The sequence below is a fragment of the Manis javanica genome, chromosome 1 (assembly GCF_040802235.1).
Source record: "Manis javanica isolate MJ-LG chromosome 1, MJ_LKY, whole genome shotgun sequence".
Lineage (NCBI taxonomy): Eukaryota > Metazoa > Chordata > Mammalia > Pholidota > Manidae > Manis > Manis javanica.
The window spans coordinates 161,177,778-161,190,243 of NC_133156.1; the positions used below are offsets into that span (position 1 = coordinate 161,177,778).

At 38.2% G+C, this 12,466-nt stretch overlaps 1 protein-coding gene across 4 annotated transcripts in view; it reads left to right on the forward strand.

Moving 5' to 3' along the window:
* Window positions 1–12,466, forward strand: part of AFF3 (ALF transcription elongation factor 3) — a 519,828-nt gene that overhangs the window by 12,171 nt on the left and 495,191 nt on the right. The window contains exon 1 of one of the 4 annotated variants that reach the window (XM_037020015.2): window positions 2,569–3,277. The exons of the other annotated variants lie outside the window; for them this stretch is intronic. The gene's annotated coding sequence lies outside the window, so the exon portion shown is untranslated. Of the gene's footprint in view, window positions 1–2,568; window positions 3,278–12,466 lie in introns of those variants that run through there. 4 annotated transcript variants of the gene reach the window in all.

Sequence of the window (12,466 nt, forward strand, 5' to 3'; positions counted from 1 at the left end):
TCATAGATTTGGTTATGTTGGGAGTAGTGGAGATGTGTTAAAAATTATCTGTGAGGAATGGAAATTTCAGAGAATGGAACGATAGAGAAGAGGATATTCCCAATATTAGAGTCCAAAATGTAAATAAAAAGTATGTCATAGATAGTTTAAAGCAAGTGACTAATGAATGAAAAGTCTGAGTAAGCCACTTTAGCATAAATCTGTATCATGCCATCTGTAATTTAATTAGAGTGTTTTTAAAAATAGGTTTGATTCAGAAGTAATTGGATGAGGCTACATAGCCAGGAAAAATCACTGGGCTTTTCTAATTGTAGACTGTTTAAAAACTGATTTTTAAAAATTGTTTTCAAACCCACAAGAGTTGACATTCAGGTGTCCCACAATATTGCTCTGACATCTAATGGCAGTGTCTCCTTAGAGGGGCACGCAGTCCACATGGCCTCAGGGTCTCTTAGTGTTTCTTATATGTAAGGAAGTGTAGTGAGCCCATTACATGTACTGTACTGCATTTAATCTTCATAACCTATGAGGAAGGATCTTCATGCTCCATTTTATAGAGAAGCAAACAAAGATGTAAAGTCACCTGCCCAGAGTCCGTGGCCAGTACACGTAGGGCCAGTGTTTTAGTCCAGCTAGTCCGGCTTCAGAGTCCTTGACATGTAACCACTATCCTATAGGAAGTATTTTAATGACAGAATCACAGGGCATGAGTTCTGATGTTCCTTCCAACCTTAAAATATTTGTGATTCTACCTATCTGTCTGTCTGTCTGTCTGTCCGTCTATTAATACAGGATCTTCAACAGATACAATGAGGTATATATGGAAAAACATCTTGAGATTTATTTTGAGCTTTTTTACCTTAGAATGAATAATATACTGTGTCCAAGTTGTTGTGTATTTTGAACTAGTGGGATACTAATAAAACAAGGTTTTTTAAAACTATGAAAGGATTATCTGTAATTCATTGTCATTTTGGTACTGCTTTTTTTGTCAGTATTTAAAACATATAAAAATACACTGTCTATGTATTTTCTCTTAATTATTTATATACTCATTAAACCACTACTTTGACATGTTTTATGGATGAAGAAAATGGTAACAACTGTTCATCGCAGCTGGTCAAATCTACTATAATACCTACACGTAAGCTTATTAATAACAATAATGATGGTGCAGCAATAAAATTAGTAAAACTACCTTATGAAGGTAATCTGATATTGTGTATAGGGTGATTCTTTTTCTTGTAATTATCTAGCAGTTTCTTTTTAGTTGCTACATAAAGACAGGCTGTCTCTTCTAGCTATATGACTAATTCTATAAAAAGTGTTGCTTTGATGACATGGAAAGAGTAAATGGGCTTAATTTATGTCACGAGATATTTGGGTGAAGTAAAATGAACAGATTCTTGACATTGTTGAAATATGATAAAAATACCTTTAAATATCATCTTTAAAGATCCTTGAGAATAAGACAAATTAAGTTTTAAGGCAGGTTAAAAAAGATACCTGGCTAACAAAATTCCAGGACAGCATTTTAAGGGTGAGGGGTTTGGAGCCATCATGCAGGGGGTCAAATTCTGACTGTGTCATTTACTAGTTTTGTTTCCTTAAATGAGTAAACCTCTCTGAGTCTCAGTTCCCTCATGAAAACAATGGAGGTAGTAATGTTTATGCTACTGATTTGTTACGAAGTTTAAATGAGATAATATACATAATAGCCCAGCACATAGTAGGTCCTCAAAAATGATAACTTCTTTTAAAAATTAATTATTCTTTCCCCTCTCATGCTTACTTAATGTTGTGGTTAGCAATTGTATTCAATGGCTGTATCCATTCTGTTGCTTAAAACATTTAAAAGCATTCATGAGAGTTACTGTTCTGGTTATATCTTTTTAAAAAATTGGTATCTTTTTTTCCCATATCTGGGCTTGGGTTTATTTAATGACTATAGCAGACAGGTACAGAAGATAGGCTAATATTTTTCTTCCTTTGAAAGCAAAATTTCTTTTTTAATGCCTTTAAAATCCTCCTCAGTGCTAATATAGTGAGCTCTATGCATTACAGATGCTAAGAAATATGTGTTTTTTAAGAATTATTACATGTATTTTAATTAAAATAAACAGCTTGAAAATTGGTGAAGCAATTATATTATTAAATTGTTAAATTGAGGTGTACTTAGAAGCAATGAATTTTGGTAGTTTGAATATCCATTTTTACAAGATTTCTAGTAATTTTTTCTGTCAGTAACAGATTGATGTCATTTTACTGTCTTAGATGGATGACTCTACCTTGAGCTCATATCTCTACTTTGATCCATACCCATATGCTTGCCTCCCCAGTTTTGGACTTAGAATGACCCCAGATTCTCCAATTGGATTCAGCCCATTGTGATCTGTACAGAGAACCCAAATCATGTATTTCTTGTTTCTGTAGACTTCAGATTTGGGTGTTCTCAGCTTTCTGGATTCCTTTCTCTTATCAATGCATTAATTGCTGATACAGAATATAGGACAGCTTTACATCAAATTGCTTGATTCTGATAAACCTAAAAATGAGTCATTACATTTCTTTCATACTAAATTAACATCCCCTCCAGATTGTTTATGACATCTGTCAGATTTTTCTTCTTAAACAGATAAATTAAAATGACAAAGTGGGTTAAATGTCAGGATTATAGTTTGTATTACTCAGCTTCTGTCAGGCAATGCTGTAATAATCAACAACCCCACATCTCAAGTGTCCTACAATTTTCTGGTATAGTTACATCCATCCTACCTGGCAGTTGAAGGTCAGCTGTGCTCTAGTATCTTTTTCATTCTAGAACCCTGCCTGACAGTGCACATTTTTGGAATGTGCCATCCTCTGCGTGGAAGGAAATGGAAGCTTTGGTTGAACGTGGCATGTGTCATGTGGCTCCCATATAAGGCCAAGCCTGACATCAGTGGTGGGTAGGGGATGAATATCCATCTTTTTACAGAGCAGTGCATATGGCCAGTGACCAGCAGGGATCTATATCCTCTTAAAGGGAGGCACTGAAAAATTGGAAACAGTGATGCAATCTACCTTGCAATTAATCAGTTTGCTGTTATTGTTGTTAATCAGTATTTTTAAATTAAAGGAACACAGCGAGATAAAAAAAGAGCTTACAGAACTGTCTGGTAGTATGCTCTTTTCCGATATAGAAGACTTCTCTTTTGGCCCATGGTTTTCCTTTTACTAGAATTCATTACCTCTCCTGAATCTTCATTGCGAAAGTGGGGACTGATGAAAGAAGCTGGTGAGATGTTTTCATCCAAAGAACCAAAGTTTCCATGTTTTAGGCTTACAGTATTAAGGAAATTGTTTTTGAAAGCATGTGTTTAATATTTCATTGCTAAACAATTTGCCTCTATCGTGTAGAGAAGAATGTTTTTATACAATTATTGTGCCCTGATTCTTAAATTAATAACTTGACTTTGCTTACCATTGACTAATTAGAATCAAATTGTGAATGAAGAGTAAAATCCATACACAAGTTGGAAGGAATCAGGCAATAAGCTATCTGATTTACAGAGAAAAAAAAAGTCTCATCAATGTTTTCTTTAGCCAAAGTTTTACTTACAACTTGAGCCTGGTTTTGATTTTTGAAAAAATTTAAACAGGAGAAGATGTGGAAACCTACCAGTATACAGGGAATGGTAATTGACCTTTGGTGTGAGTGCATGAATGTATGTTTATTGAGGTCCTGAGGTAGAGGGTATGACAGGAATTTTCTGGAACCTAGCAGGACCTCTCCAAGCTTAGGCTTACTCTTGGCCCACTTTATGTCTCATGACTTTTAGAGTAGGCAGGGTCTGTATTCACATCTTCAGAAAATAAGTAAATTGTAATGCTTTTCTGAAACTAAAGTGATTTTCCTTTCTATATATGTTTGGTTTGTGTTACCTAAGAAGCATGTTGAATATTATTGGAATAAGATACCACTTTCTATGTTAATTCTAATGAAATTGAAGAAGGAAACAGCCCTCACCAATATTGTGAAGCGGTTAATGGTGTTTAAAGTCTCTGGAGACAGGGCCAAAGTAGAAATATAAACTAAATAAGTGAAAATGCAGTCATTACTTTCTAGTTTGAATGAGCATCAAGATGCAATATTTTGAACTAATTGCAACTGCTATAAAGTACTTTGAAGAAAACCCATTAGAAGAGAATTAAAACTTGAACAGATTAGTGTTCTTTAGTGAGCCTAGCAGAAGGCTTTGTTTGTTGCTTCAAAATCTTTTCTAATTCTTATCACTTAGCCTTCTTGGTATATAAATATAAACAAAAGTATCTTTCCCTACACATTTTCTAGAACTATGTGTATATTAGGAAACATTTCTCTTAACTGAATATCACAGGTAGTTTTAAAAGCCAAAATAAATTTTGAATTCTATATATCTCAGGTTGAGATTAATGAAATTAAGAGAGCAAGCTTTTTAGTTGTTAGTAATAATTTAGTGATGGATACATGGATCACTGACATTTTTTTTATGTATATATATATTTTTTGAGAGGGCTTCTCTCATATTTATTGATCAAATGGTTGTTAACAACAATAAAATTCAGTATAGGGGGGTCAATGCTCAATGTACAATCATTAATCCATCTCAAGCCTAATTCTCGTCAGTCTCCAATCTTCTGAACCATAATGAACAATTTCTTACATGGTGAACGAATTCTTACATAGTGAATAAATTCTTACATGGTGAACAGTACAAGGGCATTCATCACAGAAACATTCGGTTTTGATCACGCATTATGACCTATAAACAATCAGGTCAAATATGCATATTCATTTGATTTTTATACTTGATTTATATGTTGATCCCACATTTCTCCCTTTATTATTATTATTATTTTTATTTTTAATAAAATGCTGAAGTGGTAGGTAGATGCAAGATAAAGGTAGAAAACATAGTTTAGTGCTGTAAGAGGGCAAATGTAGATGATCAGGTGTGTGCCTATGGACTAAGTATTAATCCAAGCTAGACAAGGGCAGCAAAACATCCACGGATGCAGAAGATTTCTCTCAAAGCAAGGGGGATGAGGTTCTGAGCCTCACCTCTGTTGATCCCCAATTTCTCACCTGATGGCTCCCCTGCGACTGTGCCTGTCTTAGGTTGTTCCTCCCTTGAGGAATCTTACCCGTCTCTGGCTAACCAGTCATCTTCCAGGGCCATACAGGGAAATGTAAAGTTGGTAAGTGAGAGAGAAGCCATATGGATCACTGACATTTTTACTTTACATTTTGTATCTTGATCTTGTATCCTGCAACCTTGCTGAATGTATTCTTTTGTCCTAGTAGAGGTGTGTGTGTGTGTGTGTGTGTGTGTGTGTGTGTGTGTGTGTGTATTTCTTAGGCTATTACCTACAAGGTAATGTCATTTGTGAATAGAGATAGTTTTGCTTCTTTCTAATCTGGATATCTTTTATTTATTTTTCTTGCCTGATTGACGTATTAGAATCTCCAGTACAGTGTTGAATAGCAGTCCCATGTGAGAGTGGACATCCTTGGCATGTTCCTGAGGGAAAGTTCAGTCACTCACTATTAAATATGATATTATTTGTGGGTTTTCATAGATGTCTTTTATCATGTTGAGGAAGTTCCTTTCTATTCTTGGTTTGTTGAGTGTTTTTATCATGAAAGGGTGTTTGATTTTGTCAAAGGCCTTTTTGCATCTGTAGAGATGATCATGTGGATTTTGTTGTTTATTCTATTAATACGGGTTGGTACGTTGACTGATTTTCGTATGTTGAACCAACCTTGCATTCCTGGAATACTCACTTGGTGATGGGGATTCCTTTTTTTACATTGCGGGATTCATTCTGCCAGCAATTTGACGAATGATTTTTTTCATCAATGATGAACACTGGAGAGAAAAATAAAGGAATATGACTTTCCCAGGATTTCCCCAATGAAATATGGAAGCTTCATTTCTGTACATACTATGAATTACTGTCTTTTAAATGATAATCAAATTTCAAAATATGCCTATCTAAGTAATCAAGTTCAGAAACTTTTACATAATGGTTATCTAAAGAACCTTATTTTGGCATATGCTTAAACTCTCACATAATGTTACTTGTTACATGACATATTCAGATTTTAGGTCTTCACCTTGTGCAAATCAATTTTTTTTAGCTTAGTTTCCTAATCAGTAAACAAGGTTATGAAGAGCAAATGAAATATGATATGTGAATGCGCTTCTAAGATATTGCATGATGCTAAGATATAATTATTTATATAAGTATGTAATATAAATATTTAGCACAGGAGTCAAAAATGCAAATAATGTCAGAGGCCAAGAAGACCAAGTAATGTCAGAAATGGTAGCAAGTCACACACCTGGATGGATGAGGCCAGTAGCATCTCTGCAGTGGAAGCTCTGCAGTCTTGGTTCAGTATATTCAAATTCAAAGGAGAACAAACAAAATAAAATAGCAAACACAAACCCCCACTGTTCTAGCCACACATCACACATCTGCCTCCTGTGCAGGATCTGATTCAGAGTGTCAGTGATAGAGTATAAAGCCCTGGGGTCTCTTTCCAGCTCCACCATAGAAAAAGCTCTTACCTCTCTGAGGCTCCATTTTCTCATTTGTAAAATGCAGATAATGTATGCCTTGCCTGCCTCCAAAGGCTGTTGTGAGAGGCTTATATGGCATAACACGGAAAAATGACTTGAAAACTATCAAGCCTCTGTAAGTATAAGGAATTCTGTTGTTTTTATGTCCCCATAAATCCTAACTTCTCAATGAAGGTACTTGTTAAAAAGGTTCTGTGACCAGACATTGGAAAACTCCCGAAAACCAACTAGAAAAGTCCCCTTTGAATACAATGAGCTTGGTAATAGATGCAAGCCCATTTAATGTATTTCCTGGACTTGAATTGTTACCTAGATCATCCATTGTCATTACAGTGAAAAGAGCTATTGTCTTGTTTTCCTCACCACTACCTTCTGTTAGATATGTGAATTCCTAAGACAGTACAACAATATGCTTCATAATTTTCACAAACCAGGTATATTATTTATAAGGGCTTTCTGTGGTTTTCTTAACAAATAAACAGAAAGTCAGAACTTGTACTTTCGTGGTACCCTAGTATTCGAAAGAGTGACTTCTCTAGTTTTGTGACCACAGTGAATCCAGTGAAGCTACTGTAGGACATTCTTTTGGAGCAAGATGGAAGCCAGCATTGCATATAGGTTGCCGAGTAGCCAGCCAGCAGTGTTTGTGGCCCAGCTTAGCGGTTCTCCTCAGTTGGCAGGACATAGTCATAGAAACTCGTATTCCTAAATAAATTGAGCTCCTGCTCTGTGTGAAGCAATGTGCTGGCTTGGGAACACAGGAAAAATAATGTTGCCTCTGCTCTGGAGAAGCATGAAGTCTGGTTGGAGAGAAGCCAGTGGCCATCGTAGCTCTATGATCTGGACTCATGGTGATTAGCTCTGTCTGGAAGAAGCCCTGACGATCATCTGCTCAGCCCAGTTCCCTCACTTTACAGCAGAGATGATAGATACCTATTGCTAGTATCTATGATGTAGTCCAGGAGTTCTCAAATCTAGCTGCTTCCCAGCATCTCCTGGGGATCCAGAGTTTCTGTGGGTGGGGAACCAGGGATTTCTATTGGAGTACAAAAGATGCACAGTCCTGGGGGATTCTGGCAGAGCCAGTTTGCTTAATGGGCTTGGGAGTGTAAGAGGTTGTGAGTGGTTTTAGAGTTTAGGGTAGAGGGAGCTCATTGAGAGGCTAAGGAAGGGCCTTGTGGAGCACTTGCATGTTGCAGTTAAGGGTGGGTAAGATTGAGGTACACTGAGACCTTTGGGAATAGGGTAGCAATTAGCTGAGGACAGGAGTTGGGAATTGGCATGGCCATGGGGCTGAGAAAGATGTTTTACATCTTGTGATTCTCTTGGATAGCAAGGGGCTGTAGAGGATTCTATACATTTGCTTTAAAAAAAGAGCTGTGATCTGCTCAAGGCAGCCATAGTGACTTTGGCTAATTTTTGTGAAGATTTTAAGAAAGCATTTAACTGCAGTATTAGTAATTCTGCAATCCCAAATTCATTATTTGACTAAGAATTTTTTCCTAGTTTATCATTAGTACTGTGGTTAGTGTCTTCATTGCCTCCCCCAAATTATTTGGAGACAGAAGTTGATAATTTGGTACTCCCAGTTACTGCATTTCTTGGGAAGAAAGTAGTTGATATGCAGTATGCCGGTAAATATGTCTGGATAAAGATGTGTTATATTGACAACCAGTGAGACATTAACACTTATGAACTATTCTTTGCTGAAAATAATTTCATCTTCTCAAGAAAGTGACTTATCTTTCATATTTTAAATATTATTAAGATACATGAATTTGGACATCTTCATAATAAACAGATAAATGTATTTAACCAGTGTGTATAAGACACCAAACAGAATTTTGTAAAAGATCTGTCAAGACAGATTTTCAAAAGATCGGTCCACTTTAAATTTACATATATTTTATAGTTATATTTATTTCACTGTCAAAATATTTTTTTTGTGCTGTAACAGTTCTCCCTGGTGTGTGTTTTACTTGCAGGCAGTAACCATATAGTAATGATTAAGAGCATGGCCTCTGACCCAGATGGCCTGAGTTCTGATCCCTGGCTCTGCTGGCTGTGGCTAACCCTTATTTTGTCAGCTGTGAGCTCTGGGCAAGAATGCCTATCACAGAGGCTGGTGTCAGGACTGAATGAGGAAATATGTGTAAAGTGCTTTGAGGTCATCTAGTTGATGCCCCTCATTGTACACATTGAAGAATCTGAGGCTTATTCTAAGAACTTGCTCAAGATGATTATGAAATTAGAACCTGGCCTGGAGCCCAGACCCCTTGATTCTCAGGCTGGGACAGAAGAGAATAAAGTTGCTTCTCTCTGCAGTACTTTTTCAGTGTTCTGTCACTTGGTCTGGCTCTCTTTCTGTATTCCAGTCTCTCCATCCCTCCCCCCACCTCGTTTCTCGGTCTGTCTCCAAGTCCCCCCAACATCTCCATCCATCCTGTACAGGTCTCAGCCCTATAAAGCAGGCGTGCTTAAGTTGGAGGTCGGGAACTCCACATCATATGTACATTTCTCTCTTTTTTTGCCTTTTTGAGTAGAGAGCCTATGGCTTTTATCAGACTCCCAAATGTGTCTGTGACCCCCACTTCTGTGAGGGTGGAAGGGGCTCTGACAGCAGCCGTTTTCCAGTATGAGCAGACGTTGAGGTGGTGCTCCGAGAAGTCTAAGCACTGTGTTCCTTTGTCAGTGTTTCCAGCTGCAGAGGAAAGAGTGGGCACTAATAAGGATGGCTGGCAAAGCCACTCTGCCAGGGAAAGTGACTTTTTCATGAAGACACTGTTGAATCTGTTCTTGACTGAACAAGCAGGGAGCTTGACGTTATACAGCCAGAGCATAAAGGCAGTGCAGGCCGTGGTTTGAAAAGTAAGCCACTAAGAACTCAGAGCCCAAAGGGCTCTCCCTTCTGTTGTGTCCTTATGGCACAGTGGGAGTCAGGTGGCTTAGATTTGCCTTAATTGCAAACGAGCTGACTGACGTAGATGTTTTCATAGTGAGGCAGAACTGCTAAAAGAGAACTGCAGTTCTGTTTTTAAAATAAAACTGAGGGGACCAATGTTGTGTTTAAGGACTTAGGGAATTTAAATGCATTATTACATTAGAAAAGCCATTTCATAAGAGCACCTATCACACCATATCCCAAGGGCTTTTCAAGTTAATTATAATTTGAGTTATCCTGAAGGTTGCTACTCAGTGATAAAATCATGACCAAACAGCTTCACACGTCCCTTTTATAGCTATAATATAATCCTCAATTTTTCCCTCCATTATGCAATATTCAAATTTATCACACAACAGCTTTAACATAACCCATGGCAATGTACTTTTGTTGAAGTGGTATGATTAAGGGCTTTTTAATATAGTCTGGCTAGACACCAAGGGCATAGAAGTGATCTGTTTCTCACCTGATTTTTAGGTGGAAGACAGTACATGCTGGGGGCATTTAGGTAAGCAGGGCCAGACAGGGGGGCTCTCTCAGGATAGTATTCTTTTGCCAAGTATGTGGGACAAATCCAGGGTTAGTATTTATGGGAATTTGGGAATTTGGACCTAGTCTATATTTAGCATCCAGAAACCATGATGGGGCTGTCATTGGTTAGGGGTATCCAGTCACAGTTTTTGACAAAGTTAAATAATTTAGGCATACAGGGCAATGGTGCACTATCTATTCTAAAGTTCATTTATTCATTCACTCATTAGTTCATGTATCAACATGCCTCAAGTTTTCCTGACTTTAGGTTTATGTACAGAACATTCTTAGAAGGATTTGAATACTTTTTGATGAGAAAAACTCCGAACGAATAATTAAAGTTAAGAAAACATTTCAAAAGGCTTCTATACTTTGGCAAACCCCTCCTAGAAAGCTTTTCAAGGAACCAGATATTAAAATAAAGGAAAGAAATGTCAACAGGAATTTCTTCTTTTAATAAAATTGTAAAAGCTACATATACACAAGAGCTTCCTGTTAGGCTACATCTCCTTTTTCTCCCTAATAGACATGATTTCTTTACAGAGACTGCCTGTTGACTGGTCCAAGAGAAGTATTGATCAGTGAGAAGCCAAGTGTGGGCATAGCTTCGGGTCATGCCCCTCACTAGAATCTGATTTTTTACTTCTGTGTCAATAGAGGGGGGAAGATGATGCCATCCTGTCTACCTCATGGGCCATGTGAGAACTAAATGAACTAACCCAGGGCCGTGCCTTACACTCAACACTCAATAAATCATGACTGTTTTTTCCCCAATGATTCTGTTCATCAGAAGGAGCATCAAAAGTGAATCAAAGTCAAGTGTAGGGTGCTGTTCTCCGGACAGAAGCTGCCTCTTCTCTCCTTTCACCTGTGAACCCAGAAGGTGAGTAGGGTATGGGCCAAACGGTTCCTAAGTCAGGTGGGGGAGAAGAGTGCAGGCTGTTCAGGAACGTGGAGCAGAGAGTGGAAATGTAACAGACCCTATCCATTGGAGGAACCCCTGGGGACTAGGGGGTCACAGTCCCTGCAGCTGTGTGGATTTCCTTGCTTTTCCAGCTCTTTTTGACGTGGCCATTCAGAAACTTTCTTTCTTGTCTCCAAATCTGAACAAAAGAGAATTGCTTTTAGGAAGAATCCACTAGCTGTTGTTTGTAAACCACTGCTTGGTTAGAAAACAGGTCTCTGCGTCAGGATCTTTTCGTACGTTTAACCGTCCCACTTTCTATGGATAGGTGACCTGATTGCACTTGCCAGTGGTATGCCTGACTCACCCTGTGTCTGGCTCCTGCCCCCAGCAAAAAACTAGAGTATAAGGTCTTGTTTTGCTTTGGCCTTCTGACTGCTGTTCAGGCTGCACTGCTGGTTTCTGGGGCCCACTTTTGCATGGCTCCCAGGTCTCTCCTGTTACCTGACTTTTTAGTGTCCTCCTTAATTCTGATTATAGCTCTGGGTGCCCTGCGATCTGCTCCTATTCCGGAGAAAGCCCCACCTCTGGTTCCCAACCTCACCCTGACTGCTGTTGTAGGTTTCCACTCTCTTTTGAGCCATCCTCTTTTGGAGAAGCACAGACTTCACCATTCAGGTCCTTTGGCAGCAGCCTGAGCCAGGCCACAGCATTTCTGTGTTTTCCTGGAGGCAGAGGTAGGTGGCCTGGGCTGATTGGATGTGGGTTAGCCTGAATGCTTTTCACAGGCAGTCATCTCTGTGTGGTGGGCATTCTAATGGTCCCACTGACAGGTGGGGCAAACGGGACTCTGAGGGGTTAAGTACCTGCCCAAGTGTTGTGGCCAGTGAATGTTGGAGGCAGGGTTAGATCCTTGTTAGGTCCCATAGACAGAGGAATTTTCTTCTCTTTGTCCCCAGAAGAGGACCATGCCCTCCTGCTCTGAGATAGAAATTTGCCTGAGAAGCTTCCAAAATGCACTGATTCTTAATTTTATCTATAAGTTGGTAATTTAGCCCAAACAATACAAATTCTTTGCTTCAAGGAGAATATCTGAGGCAAACTGGTTAGAGCTTGGGGCATGTCTATGCTTTTCTTTCAAAGTCTTACCTTTTTATTTTTATTTTTGCTGATGTATAGCTCTTTCCTCCTTTCCTTTTTTTTCTTTATGTAGACTTTGCTTTTTACCTCTTGCCTCCAGGTTTCAGGAAAATGCTTTATAAAAGGGGTGACAGATACTTAGTTTTGTTAAGGCCTTGGGGAAAAGAGTAAAGGGAAAGAAAACCTTCAAGATGAACTACATTAATGTTTTAATTAGAATTAATGTATTCTTTGATAGAGCTAAAAAAAACAAACATCCATGTAGTACTATATGAATAGCAATAATGTTAAGAGCTACTAGTAATTAATAACATCTCATCTACATCCTCTGTAGTCATCACA